A 17,287-nucleotide genomic window follows, 5' to 3' on the forward strand; every position below is an offset into this window, starting at 1 on the left:
CTACTTCCACCTTTTCTAACAGTGAACCCACCACATGTGGATGCGAAATTCCCCTTTAGTCTTTGCCAAGAAATTAAATGTGTGCCCCTCGCACCCATCCACTCCCATCTTTGCCTTCAGGGAAATAAAGCCTTCCTGTACATTCTCTATTGGCCTCCTATCATTTTCTATCCCTCAATTAAATCTGTCCTTAGCATTTGAAAAGAGTCTCCTCAGTTTTTCTTCAAAGAAGTAAGTGGTGAATTAAAAAAAAAAGAAGTAAGTGGTGGATACTGCTACAATAAGCGCATTTAAAAGACTCCTAGACAGGCACTTGGAAGTAAGAAAAATAGAGGATTATGGCTATGAGGAAGGGTAAGTTAAGATTGTTGTATAGGTTTACATAGGTCAGCGCAACATCATAGGCTGAAGGGCGTGTACCGTAATATTCTGTTTTCTACATTCTCAAACTACCGCTAGCAATGTTTCCATCAATGTTCTTTCTGGTATTGATGTGTTCTTCCTATTGTAGAGTTCTGGCATGCAGGAGTTTAGATGTGGCCCAAGTTCTATTTTAGTTAGAACAAGTAAGGTTGAGTTTTATTGAATACCCATATAAATGTTCATATGATCTCCAAAACGCCTGTCTGTAATCGATTAAAATGTACTTAGTTTGAGAGCTACGGATTTTTCTGATTTCTCTGAAATTACAGAAATTTGGCAATTTTAAAGTGAAACCCAGCAATTTCCCCCTTTCCAGCTCAACATTTTTTTAAATTAAATACATGCTGATGGAGAAATATAACTGCACAAATCACAACACAACAAAATAGGGTGAAATTTAATTAGGTTGATATATGACTCTGAGGATGCAGTCCAGGCACCACACAGAAAAGCAGACTGTATATTCTCCTTTGGCTTGGCTTCGCGGACGAAGATTTATGGAGGGGGTAAAAAGTCCACGTCAGCTGCAGGCTCGTTTGTGGCTGACAAGTCCGATGCGGGACAGGCAGACACGGTTGCAGCGGTTGCAGGGGAAAATTGGTGGGTTGGGGTTGGGTGTTGGGTTTTTCCTCCTTTGCCTTTTGTCAGTTCTGAGGTGATGAGTTGAAGAGCTCAGTTCATGCTCGTATAGATTTAATCTTAAATTAGGCACAACCGAGAACAAATTAGTACCTTGAGTGACCACTGACTTTCCTGATCTGTTCTCAACTGCAGTCTGGTCAAATAATGTACTTATCCTTGACAAGCTTCCATTTCTACATCATTCAAGTACTGTTCAAAAGTCACCAACCTAACCCCGCAGAATTGACTGTTTTGCTTTGTAAACCATGGGATTATAAAAATATGTGGCATGAACTAAGTTTTAGTTGGGATATCAGCACACTCCAGGAGGCCAACCTAACCCCGCAGAATTGACTGTTTTGCTTTGTAAACCATGGGATTATAAAAATATGTGGCATGAACTAAGTTTTAGTTGGGATATCAGCACACTCCAGGAGGCGCAAAGAAAGATACCCAGTCTTTGATTGCAAAATATGCTTTGACGTTCTCCTTTTCTTTGGAAATAAACTTTGGCTCAGAATTGCCCAAGAAGAAAAAATGCCCCCACCCCCCTTCTCCATTTTCAATCTGCTTCCTCAGAGCTTTGTAATGCTTATTTTCTTGTGTTTCATCCTGAATGCAATATGCTGCTTTAATGTCATGTATGTCTCTCCCTCTTTGTCCATCTCTCTCTCCTCTCCAGCTCTCTCCCTCACTGTCTCTCTCTCTCTGTTTGTCTCCCCCTCTCTCTTCTCGTTTTCAATCTGCTTCCTCAGAGCTTTGTAATGCTTATTTCCTTGTGTTTCATCCTGAATGCAATATGCTGCTTTAATGTCATGTATGTCTCTCCCTCTTTGTCCATCTCTCTCTCCTCTCCAGCTCTCTCTCTCCTCTCCAGCTCTCTCCCTCACTGTCTCTCTCTCTCTGTCTGTCTCCCCCCTCTCTCTTCTCATTTTTAATCTGCTTCCTCAGAGCTTTGCAATGCTTGTGTATCATTCTGAAAGCTTTAATGTCTTCCCCTCTCTGTCTCTCTCCCTCTCTGTCCCTTCCTCTCTGTCCCTCTCTCTCCATCCCCCATTTCTCTCTCTACTCTCTAGCTCTCTCCTCTATCTCCCTCTTTGTCTCTCCCTCTGTCTCTTTCTCTCTCTCTCTGCATTTGTGGTTTCCTCTTCATGAGTCTACCAGCAGCATGACAAACAAGAGAGAGGAATCCTGTCCAATTTACCATATTTTGCTGACTGTGCTGTGCCAGGTGGTACATGTGAACAATATGGGAGTTAAGGCAATGTTTGTGCAGAAGGTAACGGTTCTGCTGGGCATAGTTTGAGTTTTTTAGTGCAGAATTACCATGTACCTTGTGATTGAGCCAGATCTATGTTTAGCAAGAAGCAACTAGGTCAGCATCATTCAATCTTTACAGTAGCACAGTTTATTCAAATGATTTTTAACAATATGCTAAAAAACTCTAACTCTATTTTCAAGCAATATATAACCTGAATACACAGTTGAAATTATAAAAGTGAAAAGATTTTTATTATTCATACTGTAATTATGTTGGAGAATAGCAGTGCTGGATGAAATGAGAAGGAAAAGTTGGTTTTTAGTGCAGTCAGAAGAATGCGGAGAAACAATTTTCTATGAAAAGAAAGCAGAAAAATATGCGGGACCCTCTGGTTTAAATGATAAGTGTCATGAGTTCAATCAATTTTTAAAAATACCTTGCACTGTTGATTTATGATAATATTTTTGAGAAAAGAAAACAGATGATTGAAATGTTGCATTTCCGATAACCTGCAAGATTTCGAGGGTTTCTATTATGTAAACACTCTAATACTACAGTTTTTTTTCGACACATTTAGACCCCCTGCTGGCCAGTTTACACCCCTGGAATATTTTGAACGGTGGGAGGAAACCAGAGCCCTCGGGGAAAACCCACACAGATACGGGGATAATGTACAAACTCCTTACAGACAGAGCAGGATTCGAACCCCAGGTCTGATCGCTGATGCTGTAAAGGCAATGTTCTAACCACTCTGCCAACCGTGTAATCATTATTCTGTAATTTTTGTACTGGAGATATAATTTCTGCAATGTGAAATGTCAATGAAAGATTTATTCACTATTATTTGAAGTAAATGACAGATTAATAAAAGAATGTCTCCCACAGGATAGAAGGCTTCCTTGAGTTCATTTTTTATGGCCTGGAAATGGTTGAGCAATCTTTGTGGTGTTTATTGTAGTCTGCTGCAGTGCAACCTGCTTCCTATGACTTCATTATTCTTTCTTTCTTTGGCTTGGCTTCGCGAACGAAGATTTATGGAGGGGTAATGTCCACATCAGCTGCAGGCTCGTTTGTGGCTGACAAGTCCGATGCGGGACGGTTGCAGCGGTTGCAAGGGAAAATTGGTGGGTTGGGGTTGGGTGTTGGGTTTTTTCTCCTTTGTCTTTTGTCAGTGAGGTGGGCTCTGCGGTCTTCTTCAAAGAAGGTTGCTGCCCGCCGAACTGTGAGGTGCCATGATGCACGGTTTGAGGCGATATCAGCCCACCGGCGGTGGTCAATGTGGCAGGCATTTCATTATTACACATTTCATTATTACACATGAGGATAATTGCCTGCCAAGAAGTTAAACTCGCTTTGCTTAACTTTTGCCAACCTGCATGTCCAGCAGAATTTCTTCACTTAAGCAGGTGCCAAGAATTTCATCTCCTGTTTCTCAGGACGCTGCTTGTTCGGCTTTAAATTCAAATGACTTACATTTCTTTAGTCCAATTTTATTTTGTGAGTTTTGGTAGAAAATGCTGGACATAATTTTTTTCAGAAAAACTTGTTCAAAATCTGTCCAGATATTTATCCTCCTGATACCTATAAAAATAACCTTTATGACTTGATGTAAAAACACGATACTGGAGAAATCCAGCAAGCGTATGTTAGAGAGCAAATATAAAGATACATACTGTACAACCAAAGTTTTGGGTTTGAGCCCTTTTTCAAGGAATGAACAAAAAGTCACTTGAAATGTTCATCTGGAGAGCTGCTTGAAGTCATCTTGTCAAACACTTGTGCCATTGCATTCTTTGGTTCTTAATGTTTGCAGGTAAATATTCCAAATCCCTCTGCAATAATTGCATTGTAGTGCAAATCACTAAAACCATTTTATTGCCTTCAGTAGTTTACTGCGTATGCTCATTGAATGCATTGCCTAATAAATGTTTTATGCGTTAAGAGTCAAGAAGGAACCAAAGAAAAATGCCCATAACACTTCAATACAAATTTCTAACTGAGTTTGAGAAATTGTGGACATTATTTATGATGTCAGTTTGACTTGCAGGCAGATGCCGCAGAGCAGCAGTGCGCAAAATCAAGGGCCTTGGATTAGCAAACTAATAATTAACCTGTATGAATTTGTTTGCTACTTTAGCACAGATATGAACCTGCTTTATTTAAACAATACTGCAGTAAAACCCCTGGTATCCAGTATGCAAGCAACCGTCACCCTCAGGCAACTGGCAAATAAAGTCGAGGAAAATACATTTTAAATATTAATAAGATTAAGATAATAGGGGAAACATGCATACGTTTAAAATTGTAAAAGTACATTTTCCCCGAAGTAACACATAACACTTTGGTGAAGATCGGAGCAAATATTCAGTCAGCGGAGTCCCTTGGCTGTGCTTTGCTCGGAGCAGCTATTTGAATCTTCTCTTTGGCTTGGCTTCGCGGACAAAGATTTATGGAGGGGGTAAAAAGTCCACGTCAGCTGCAGGCTCGTTTGTGACTGACAAGTCCGATGCGGGACAGGCAGACACGATTGCAGCGGTTGCAAGGGAAAATTGGTTGGTTGGGGTTGGGTGTTGGGTTTTTCCTCCTTTGCCTTTTGTCAGTGAGGTGGGCTCTGCGGTCTTCTTCAAAGGAGGTTGCTGCCCGCCAAACTGTGAGGCGCCAAGATGCACGGTTTGAGGCGTTATCAGCCCACTGGCGGTGGTCAATGTGGCAGGCACCAAGAGATTTCTTTAGGCAGTCCTTGTACCTTTTCTTTGGTGCACCTCTGTCACGGTGGCCAGTGGAGAGCTCGCCATATAATACGATCTTGGGAAGGTGATGGTCCTCCATTCTGGAGATGTGACCCATCCAGCGCAGCTGGATCTTCAGCAGCGTGGACTCGATGCTGTCGACCTCTGCCATCTCGAGTACTTCGACGTTAGGGGTGTAAGCGCTCCAATGGATGTTGAGGATGGAGCGGAGACAACGCTGGTGGAAGCGTTCTAGGAGCCGTAGGTGGTGCCGGTAGAGGACCCATGATTCAGAGCCGAACAGGAGTGTGGGTATGACAACGGCTCTGTATACGCTTATGGGATCGCCCAGGTTGAAGAGCTGGTTGATGTCACTCTCTTAAAGTTTCTCCTTATCCCTGCTTAATAAGAGTTGTCCCGGTCAGAGACTTTATCTGTAAACGTGGGTTTATTCTTAATGCAGGTGTATTAGTTTGGCATCATCAAAGTAAATCTCAAGCAACCTGAAAATACACAATTCTGGCACCTACCAATCTCCATAGGTGCTGGATGCCAAGGGTTTTACTAGAGATTCACAATATAATCTCAAAGTTGTTCCTCAGGTTTTCAGTTTAAAAAAAGCACAGTCCAACAACTTGATTTGACCGACTCCAATTACAACGGCTCGATATCTACACTGTAAAACAGTTTTAAAAAAAACCTTCAAATTCATCCTTGCTCCAGATGTCAAATCTGGGACCTGAGTATTCATTCTGCATTTAAAAAAGAAACTTAATGGCCAAGACACAAAGACAGAGAGTGCATAAAAGGCAGGTCAGAAAGTGTTTCCACAATGTGATATAGACGGAGGAAAACAATGTAAATTATTTTTTAAATTTTTTAAATTAGAGATACAACAGTCACGTTGTCACGTTCCAACTCATGAACCCCCACTGTCCAAATAACCTACAAAACCTATATGTTTTTGGAGGGTGGGAGGAAACCGGAGCACTTATGCAGACACAGGCAGAGTGTATAAACTCCTTGGAGACAGCATTGGATTCAAACCCATGCCACTGACTGCTCTAATAATGTCGTGGAAACTGCTCTGCTAACCGTGCTGTTTGAAAGAAACAGAATCAGTTTGGGCTCAAAAATCTTTGTATAAATCACATATTCTAAATCTTTCAAAATATTAATTATAGTGGAAATATACATGTAATGATGCATGTTTGAAAAGGAACTGATAAAGTTAGATGAATACAATTCATAAAGTCTGACCTGGCTTTGATGAATGATTTCTTGCTGCAATTATTTATTGCTTATTCATTCAAATAAAAGGGTTTCCTTACCAAAATGGTTTCATATTTTACTTAGTTTGCTCTGGAGATAATAAATGGAAAAAAAAGTGTTGTCTAGCTGTAATATTCTGATTTTCCATCTTTTATCAGTTTTCCACCTATCTTTTGCTGAGAAGTGTTCAGGTGAACTGCACCCCATTAATGTCAGTCAGTGGCCCCCAAGGGGAGAGGTGGGTGACACGATGAGCATTGGGGGGTGGCATGGTCATCATAGCGGTTAGCACAACGATGCTAAAGTGCCAGCAACCAAGGTTCGAATCCAGCGCTGTCTCTAAGCAGTTTGTACGTTCTCCCCATGTCTTCACGGTTAGACTTGTTACTGTCATGAATGTCTAAATGTAAATGTAATTTTTTTAAAATTTCAATTTAAATTTAAGAATTTAAAATAATTATTTTCAGCTCAATGATCATTTCAGCCCATTGACATCCATTTTTAAAGAATTTCCAAGCCATGCAGAATAAAGTTAAATGAGGATCCAGCTCAGTGAATTCAATCTGCTGTATTAGACTCAAGAGAGTAGAGGTCATCTCCAAAAATGTAAAGTTAACTTTCCTTACTTAGCCTGTTGCCAAAATTTCCAATTCAACTGACAGTCATCAATATGCCGATGAAATAAGGTTTTAATTTCCCTTGACCCTGCCGAAGACATGGACCAAGAAACAAAGGTGATTGAATACATGGCTCTTTTTGGAGATTTAAAACCTGCTTTGTCATTTTGACTTTTTTTTATTTGCTCGGTTTTGCTCGGTTCAGCTCAACAGTTTAGTTTTGTCCTGGGAAGTTTAAGTGTTGAGACTGACACAAGAATGGTTAAGAAAAAGTCAATGCAAATCAAAAGATGGCAATTTCAGTAGCACGTTAGTTGCAGGAAGGGCATTTTTAGGGGCTTGAGAAATTAGGGGTGAATGTGGAATCAGTATGAAGTGTTTTAATGTCGATCCAGAATGTAATCTTGTATACAGAGAAAGAATGATGCAGCATTGCTGAATTACAGATTCAACAGGATGAGAAAGGGAGTCGTTTAGACCTAGATGTCAGCAAAGAACATTGGACAACAAATGTTTCTTTTAATTTCTGTCCAATTCTAACAGGAACTTTCCCAGAGGGGCAGTGTGGTTAGCACAGTGGTTCATGCAACGCTGTTACAGGCACCCACAACTAGGACCAGAGTTTGAAACTGACACCGTCTGTAAGAAGTTTGCACGTTCTCCCCGTGTCTGCATGGCTTTCCTCTGGGTGCTCTGGTTTCTTCCCACCCTTCAAAATTGGCACAGTTGGCGTGAGTAGAATGGCTGGCATAGCGGTCAACGTAATGCTGTTACAGAGCCAACAATCAGGACTGAGGTTTGAATTCAGCGCTGTTTGTACATTCTCTCCATGTCTGCATGAGTTTTATTCTGGGGGGGGGGGGTTCCGGTTTCCTCCCTCCATTCAAAACGTATTGGGGGGATGTAGTTTAATTGGGTGGAACTGGGCAGCTTGGGCTCGTGCTGTATGTCTAAATTTAAATTTTAAACATACAGGCGTTGGGTTAATTGGTGTTTTTGATGGGCATGGGGTCGTGATACTGATAATTAAGTAATTTTTATCAATTGTTAAAATTGCAATGGAAAACTTGATATTGTTACAAAAGGGGATATTGTGAAGATTGCAAGTAGGCCAGTGTCTATTAACGTAGAATGAGTGAATGAGAGCTGCATTTGCCAATGGATTTTTTTTCTATTTCATTGTACAGCTACATGTATTTTGAAAAGGTTTAGTGACATTCCTGGCAGCTGTTTATAATTTATAGATGTATCCTTCATTATTAGGTTCTGGAAAATACAGTGAATGTATGGGTCAGGGTGAAACAAGTTCCAGGCTTTCTGCTCATCCACTGATCACAGCTGAAGTAATGGCATTGCCACAGCAGGTTTCCAGTTACAGGTACAAAGGGGTGGAGAATCACTCACCTTTCCTGATCGTTCTCCTGTGACTTCAGAAGATATATGCCGTCATCTGATGATCACCCGACGAGGACCGGATGGAGTTAATCTTTGCTAAATAATAGGAAAGGAATACCCTAACCACATGAAATAAAGTGCTGTTTCATCATCAGGTTCCCAAGCATATTGAGGTGGAGTGTTCATTCCCTTCTTTCTGATGGCACACACAGCCCAGGTGTAAATAAAAAGATCAAACATAAAGTGTAGCTCTCCAGTGTTCCAACATGAGCTGACAACTCAACAGCAAAGAGAAAGTTAGAGAGTAAAATAAAAATGTCGGTCATATTTAGAACAGAATGAATAATATTACAAGACAGTGAACCAATCAATTTACGGTCATTAGAAACCAAATCAGGGCATCATTTGCATTGACCCATTCGTATTGCAGGAATGTTGCAAAGTGCTTTCCATTTGATGAATAACCTTCAAAAATACTGAAAATGTAGCAACTCCCAGTACAAAATGGCTGTGTGGTATTTATTTTTGTTGTATTGAATGATGTATAAATATTGGCTGGGCACATGGAATGAGCTCCTTTTTCTTTTGAAAAGAACCAAATAAACATTTTTGTCTGCCCTGGAAACATCCAAAGTTTGCAGTCAAGGATCTGCTTCACCAATCTCCAGGGTGTTTTGAAGGGCATTTCAACTAAATTTCATTGGAATTAGTAAATCAAAATTTTAGAGAAGGAGTTGAACTCTCATATTTCAGGTGAACAAAGTTGATTTTTTACTCTTTTAACCATGTAGACCCTCAGAACATTTCAAAGTATTGCAGACCAATAACATCTTGGGGGCGGGTGAAGGATGGTTAATCTGTTATGCTGGTGTTGGTTGAGAGATAAATAAGAATTCCATGGCTCCCTTTGAAATAGAGACAACAGATCTTCATATCGACTGTGAATAGCCTCAGATCCTTGGATGAAAGGACAAGATACCAGTGATGGAATGGTGTTTCGTGGTTGTTAGGAAATAGCAAGATACATGTATAAATCCAACAGGGTGCATTTGGATGGTGGTGCAAGTGATGTTATTGAGTCAAGCTGCAATCAAGTTGTGAAGAGACGATGCTTGGATTACAGTTTGAAAGTGTCGTTGTGGTAAGAAAGGTTGAGAACATAAACTTAGAATCTAAATTTTCATTAAACCATTATAGGTCAGGCAATTGAGGTGAAAATTCAAAAAAAACTGAAGGGTTAAATTTGGAAAAATAAGTGAAAGTTCTACAAATAAATCAGATTTCAACAAATCATGGGCTCTCAGGTACAGGGAGAAGTGAGAGACCTTGGAATCTGTAATAGCCATCCAGCATAGAGAGTTCTGACATTTTTCAAGTAAGTTGTTTCCATTGGCATAACCTAATCTGTTAATTTGAGGTCTCGGCTGCACCATTTCATCGGATGCAAGGATCGACAACGAGATAGACAACAGACTCGCCAAGGCAAATAGCGCCTTTGGAAGACTACACAAAAGTGTCTGGAAAAACAACCAACTGAAAAACCTCACAAAGATTAGCGTATAGAGAGCCGTTGTCATACCCACACTCCTGTTCGGCTCCGAATCATGGGTCCTCTACCGGCATCACCTACGCCTCCTAGAACGCTTCCACCAGCGTTGTCTCCGCTCCATCCTCAACATTCATTGGAGCGACTTCATCCCTAACATCGAAGTACTCGAGATGGCAGAGGCTGACAGCATCGAATCCACGCTGTTGAAGATCCATCTGCGCTGGGTAGGTCACGTCTCCAGAATGGAGGACCATCGCCTTCCCAAGATCGTGTTATATGGTGAGCTCTCCACTGGCCACCGTGGAGAAGTGCACCAAAGAAGAGGTACAAGGACTGCCTAAAGAAATCTCTTGGTGCCTGCCCCATTGACCACCGCCAGTGGGCTGATATCGCCTCAAACCGTGCATCTTGGCGCCTCACAGTTCGGCGGGCAGCAACCTCCTTTGAAGAAGACTGCAGAGCCCACCTCACTGACAAAAGACAAAGGAGGAAAAACCCAACACCCAACCCCAACCAACCAATTTTCCCCTGCAACCGCTGCAACCGTGTCTGCCTGTCCCGCATCGGACTTGTCAGCCACAAACGAGCCTGCAGCTGACATGGACATTTACCCCTCCATAAATCTTTGTCTGCGAAGCCAAGCCAAAGAAAGTACAAAGGAGTAGATTATAAGCAAGTATTAAAAAAAGTCACAACAAGCATTTTCTATGCCAACTAAAATTATGACGGTAATTACGAAGGACATATGTGTGCTGTTATTTTGTGGTACCAAGTAGGCAAATGTGATAATTGCAGGAAAGCACCTATTGTGATCTTCCCTGATTCTGAAGAACATTTTAAATTTGAATCTTCACCTGCAGCGGGCTGTCTGTGGTGTTACAAACTGTTTTGCCAAACAGCACTGGAAATAAAATTGCCGACACAGCTTCATCTATTAGTACGTCACTCAAAATGCAGCAATTAATTTTTAACAAAATAAAAATTTAAGAAAAAAAATTCAATAAACTTATTGAACTATAATGTCAATGAGCTGTCTGAAAAATTTTTTTTTTCAAATAACAAAAAAAAATCATAAATTTGAAGTTATTGGTGGATATTTTTAGAATGTAAAATGCCTCCGTCATCTCATTCGAGGTACTATTATCTTGTGACCAAAGGATGCCGGAAAATCACCTAAACCTCGACTCGACTTCTGGTGACCCTTGTCATCACATAAAACTGTTCATTTGCAAATGTAAATGAACTGCCCAATGCCGATCATGAAGGAAATTAGCTTGTTGGAAGTCTTATGGTCACTAGCTGTCAAGAGAAATGGGATTTGAAAAGGTAAAATTATTGGAAGGTGGAGATGTGAGAGAGGACACTCTCTTCATTTTCCTCTCCTCACTGTTGATCTGGGCCACCTCAAGAACTCTCTGTGGATTTGCTCAAATGGCAAAATTTCTTTAAATTATGTGAATACAAATGGCCCCTGCACATGCTGCTTTCAAGCTGATGATGCCAGGGCACTTAGCTGAGCAGGTGTTGACACCATTTGAATGCTTTTGAGTCTGAGAGAGAGCACCAATGATTTTATTCCTGTTGTTTCTGGATCTCATGTTCATAGAATGATAGTCCTTGAGTTTTACAACATAGAAACAGGGATTTCAGCTCAACCTGTCCACATCACCAAGTTGTCTACTCAGGCTAGTCACATTTGCCAACCTTTGGCCCATATCCTTCCAATTCTTTCCTCCCCATGTATCTTTCTAACTGCCTTTAAACATTGTGATTGACCCTGCTTCTTGTGCTTTCTCTGGCTGCTTGTTGAACACCCCCAGTACCATTTGTATGGAAACATTTACCTTCAAGATTTTTTAACTCTCTCTTTAAATCTAAGCCCTCTAGTTTTAGGCTCCCTGAAAAAAGAATTTTAAATTTAGAAATACAGCACGGTAATAGGCCCTCTACCCACCAGCCTATGCCACCCAATTAACCTACAACCCTCAGCATGTTCTGAATGGTGGAAAGAAACAGAGCCCCTGGGGAAAACCCATGCAGGCACAGGGAGAACGTACAAACTCTTTACAGACAGTGTAGGATTTGAACCCCAGTTCCAATCGCTGGTGCTGTAACAGTGTTGCACCAACTGCTTCGCTAACCTTGCCACCCTCTATGGCCATTGTGATTTTCTGTACCTCTTTAAAGACTCCCCTCAACCGCCTATACTCTAGGGAGAAAAGTAACTCAAGCTCTCAACTCTCTGAAATATTCTTGTGAATCTTTTCAACAGCATTTCCAGCCTAATATCTTTCCTTCAGCTGATTGACCAGAACAGCACACAACACATCAGATTGATAACAAAATGGGTTGCATTTTTAAAATGTGAGATACTTTCTTTGCATCAATAAGTGTTGAGAATAAGAGATGAGTTTCTATCCAATTTGGTAGCGATCAATCACACAATTTTACCAGCCTTTCATTCATGTATTGCTTTTACCTAATAAATTACCTGCTCACACCTGCTGCTGTTGTAGAACAAGGATTCACAGCTGTCTCTCTTGCACCATTAATGCAGTTGGTCATGAGATATATTGTTTGGCAATTGAAGCCCAGATTGGAGAACTGGAAGAGATTATTTGTTCCTTCTGACTGAGTATTTTCTTCACAATGTTGGTGAGTCATTTACACAAAGGAAGGAACTGATCATACTGAATTAATGGAAACAAATGACAACTATGGAGGATGGCATTTCAGGATGATTAATCTGAAAAACACAGCTCTTTTGTCATCAGAGCATGCTCAGTGTCGGATAGCAATGGTTCCAATAGAGGAGAAAAAGGTCAAAGAAAAGCAGGCTGTAATGAAGAACTTCAAGCTGAATGCTCACTGGCAGTATGTTGAATCCAATCAGGAAGGTAAATCAAATATTCATGAAATAAAGACATAGACAGGGCATCCTTCCAATTGCAGAAGGACTAAATTACAATGCTCAAACTGTTTTTGAGAAGGAGCTGACTAATTTTATAAGTACATGATGTTTGAAAGGATTATTTTACCACCTTGTTCTGCCTGTTCTGGGACTTATGCCCGAGGTGTAAATTTGGCATGTCTTGAAGGTGAGGGAGGAATGATGTACAGCCCAATACATTTATTGATGATGTTGTGGTTGATAATCCTTCATGAAAATATTTACTTTGAATAAGATTATTCATGTGATTTTTTTTTTCCCCAGCCATTCACTGCATTTTAAGGCCAAATGTCTGATACATTTAGAGAACAAATGGAAATTTTCTTTTCCTTTCTTCTTCTTCCCATTTTATGTTAGTTTTTCAGATTTACTTTTCAGTATATACATATCATTGTATCCAACCCAAAGATTATTTTCCTGCTTCTTGCTGGAGCCTGACTACTGACCTGTTCTTGGTGATGTGCAAGCAGAGATTTAATCGAGGGATGGAAGTGTACTGGGTGAAGGCATCGTTATCAAGCCCAACGAAGCCTTCATCCAACCTGTGTACAGTAAGAACCCCATTATCCAGAAGTCAAGTACCCTGCAGCCTCAAGCAACCAGCAAAAAAAAATTAGAGATAATAAATAGGTTTTTTTTTAAAAATTGCTCCCCCCAATGGTCAGTTCACCAATTCACACAAAAAGCAATCTGAAGCAACTGGCAAATTCACTTGCCTAGCATGAACCAATCCCCAGAGGTGCTGGATGCCAGCGGTTTCACTGTAAATGATTAAGCAGCAAGGTAATCTGTTTGCTGATTGTTTTACTTTCAGTCCTCTTCCTTGAACCAATGGCAGCAGCATTGTCTGTTCTTGTTGCCGTCATATGGCTTGAACCTGGTATATATGTGATGTGCATGCCTACGATTTCATGCTGAACAATGTGGCTTAGATCTTAGATGTGCAGTGATTTAAGAATCGTACCATATGACTGACTTTTTTTTTGCACATACATATCTTTGCTGATAGGGATAGGATGTGGACTTGTGTGCCTGTCTGGGAATGGACATTCAGGAATTATCTATCTTGTGCTCTCAAGTTCAAGTTTATTGCCATGGGATGAAACACCAGGCCATAGTGTGCACACACAGCACACCTTGTACACAAGATTACATAGTTACATCGTGATCCAAAATGAATAATTTGTGAGTTTCTAGAATTGTTCAACAGTCTTGCTGCTTGCGGGAAGAGGCTGTTTCCCATTCTGCCAGTCCTGATGTTTATACTTGTGTACCTCTTCCTTCAAAGATCCTGCCACTGGATGGTAAGGGTCCTCAATGATTCTCTGAGCCCTCTTTAAATACTGCTCCCTGTAGATGTCATCGATAGAGGGAAGGGAGACCCCAGTGATCCTCTCAGCAGTTTTAATCACTCTCTGTTCTGACCTCCAATCTGATGCTTTGCAGCTACTAAACCACACTATGATGTAGCCAGCCAGGACACTTTCTGTTGTGCTCCTGTAGAACATTGTAAGGATGGTGGCCAGTACCCTTGCTCTCCTCAACCCCCTTAGGAAGTGGAGGCATTGCTGCATCTTCTGAATAATGAAGTGTTGAGGGTCCAGGATATGTCATCCTTTAACTAGATGCCAAGGAACTTTGTGGTTCCAACTCTCTACAATAGAGCCATTGATTTGTAATGGGGAGTGGTCCTTCGTCCTTTTGAAATCCACAATCATCTCCTATGTCTTGTCCATGTTAAGACTCAGGTTGTTGCTTTTGCACTGTACAAGCTTATTAACCTCTCTGTAAGTCAACTTGTCATAGTTGCAAATGAGGCCAACTATTGTTATGTCATAAACTTGATGGATGCTGCAAGCTGAACCAAGCAGTATACCTGTGAGCTAGCAGCCTGAATAGTAGCAGGCTGAGCATGTAGCCCTGAGGTTGTGCCAGTGCTCTGTATATTGGGACTTGAGGTTACCCAGATAGACTGGTCTTTCAATCCAGATGTCTCGGATCCAGATGCGGAGTCCCAGTGAGGACAGTTTATCCACCAGCCTCTGAGGTATGATTCTGTTGAACTCTGATTTCAGATTTATTGTCAGTGCATACATGATGTATACATCCCTGAGATTCTTTTCTTCTGTGGGTGAGGCAGAATTACCACTTATTAGGAGTGAGAAAAAAACCCCGTACACAGCATATACATCTTTTAAAAAAAAAAGACTGTAAACTGATAATGTAAATTGTGCAATACAAGTAGAATTTTAAAAATCAATAAAGTGCACAAGTAAGAATCCTTAAATGGATCCCTGATTGAGTTTGTTGAGGAGTCTGATGGTTGGGGGGGGGGGGGGGGGGGGGGTAGCAGCTGTTCCTGAACCTGGTGGTGAGAGTCTTGTGGCGCCTAGACCTCTTTCCTGATGGTAGAACCATGAACAGAGCGAGTGCTGGGTGATGTGGATCCTCGATGATTAGTGCTGCTCTCTGACGCCAGTGTTTCCTGTAGATGCTCTTGATCGTATGGAGGGTTTTGTCCTGTGTCCACAACCTTGTGCAGGGCTTTGTGTTCGGGGTTGAAGCTGGTCAACACCCATTTGACCACACATCTGCAGAAATTTGCCAGAGTCTGTCTCTCTCTCTTCCACACACCCCTCACCTCTCCTAGAGATTAGTGTTTAGATAAGGTTTTCAAGGTCCTTCTTAATGATTTGAATCTGGGCATGGAGAATAAAGTTATAAATGCTTGCTGATAGTACCAACAGTTAGAGATATGCTCAACAATTAAGGTTGTACTAGTCCACAAGAGGACTTGGATTAGCAAACAAATGGGAGATGAAATATTGATCCAGTGATTTGGTTTTTGTGTATATCAAGAAGAAGAATCTATAAATAACACTGTAACAAGGGTAACTGGATAAATACAACTATAAATCTTAGAGAGTAACAAGTCTTGTTGAGATCGTGATCTGTAAAATATATGGATCAGAATTAATCAGAACTTTGTCATGCTGAACTGTGAACCTTTGTTTTACTTTGTACTCGGAGATGTACTCAAGGACAGGTTGATCTGACCGCATTAATACTGTTTTCTTTAAAGCCAGCATCGATGTAATTGTCTCTCCATTATTCCTTTTGCAAAATATGCTTTGTTCATAATTCCTCTAATTCCTTCTTTACATTAATTGCTGATGTAAACTTTGCACCTAAGCTGATCCATTGGAGAACTACAGCATGTTGCCACCTCCACAGTACTGTCTTGCTTGTCATAATGTAAATGAATCTGGGCCACCTATTTTGTATAAATGGAGTGAATAGCATTGCACCCCATGCATAACACATTATTTACTGTCTGCTGCAATGGCAGGGTCTTCCCAGTGGTCACCCATTTAAATTCTCCACCCCATGCCCTTGCTGACATGTCTGTCCATGGCACTACCAGACTGAGGCCACCTGCAAATTGGAGGAACAACACCTCGTGCTCTGTCTGTGCATCCTCCAACTGGATGGCATGAACAGTTTCTGTTAACACTCCTTTTTTTTCTCCCCCCCCCCACCCATCTACCCCTATGACTCCTCTCTAGCTCTGTCTCTCTTTCCTATTCCCCCCCCTGCTCTGCAGAGCCAAAACCCTCCCCCTTCCCCAATCAATTTCCACCTTTCCTCTCTCCTGCCCTCTGATCCTTATGCACCTTTTGCCAGCTGCTCTATGCTCCTCCCCCTGCCTTTCTTTACCTCTTCCCAACCTTTTTATTCAAGCACCTGTCTGCTTTTTGTTCATACCTTGAAGGGCAGCGCAGACCATTCCTTCCTATGGGCTCTGTGAGACCTGCTGAGTTCTTCTAACCCGTCTGTGTTCTTAACCATACCTGCTACGACACCATTATGATTATTATTATAATTGATGTTTAGATCATCAGTGTTTCTCATCAGCAGTTGACACAGTGGTGGTTACCAATTTGCAAACTCATGTTAAATTGCCCATTGGTAAAAGGAGCCTTTGATCCATTTATACTCCAGCATCTTTATACCTTTGCAAGCAACCAAATGCTGCTTTACATCACGTGTGTTGCTAACATTGACCCACAGTTCTCTGATGTCCCAGTTTACACGTAGTTAGAATAATCTGGCATGTAAGAATAAATCAGCATTATTTAATGTGCATTGTTCACATCACCAAGTTAAACATCGTATTGAGAGGAAGAATAGAGAAAGGTTTTAAGTTAATGAATAACCAAAAGGAGGTTGCATAAACCCTGTGTGAGAAGAAAGCGACATTAATCCGGTCAAACCCAGACGTAATTAATTCGAGGCCAAATTTCTAAATCGCAATATTATTGTATTGAAAAATAAGACATTTAATCATATTGTTCTCTCTGCCATGTAGTTCCTACTGGTCACAAGGCACTTTCAACATACAATGTGAGGGTTACAGCTTCTGGGCATGTTCCACCAAGGAAGTACAGCAGTCAGGAGCTGTGATTTCAA

At 41.1% G+C, this 17,287-nt stretch overlaps 1 protein-coding gene across 30 annotated transcripts in view; it reads left to right on the forward strand.

Annotated features, from left to right (window-relative positions):
* Nucleotides 1-17,287, forward strand: part of LOC138735739 (disks large-associated protein 4-like) — a 482,104-nt gene that overhangs the window by 99,095 nt on the left and 365,722 nt on the right. The window contains exon 1 of one of the 30 annotated variants that reach the window (XM_069884056.1): nt 14,689-14,864. The exons of the other annotated variants lie outside the window; for them this stretch is intronic. The gene's annotated coding sequence lies outside the window, so the exon portion shown is untranslated. Of the gene's footprint in view, nt 1-14,688; nt 14,865-17,287 lie in introns of those variants that run through there. 30 annotated transcript variants of the gene reach the window in all.

This window comes from Narcine bancroftii, chromosome 6 (assembly GCF_036971445.1).
Source record: "Narcine bancroftii isolate sNarBan1 chromosome 6, sNarBan1.hap1, whole genome shotgun sequence".
Lineage (NCBI taxonomy): Eukaryota > Metazoa > Chordata > Chondrichthyes > Torpediniformes > Narcinidae > Narcine > Narcine bancroftii.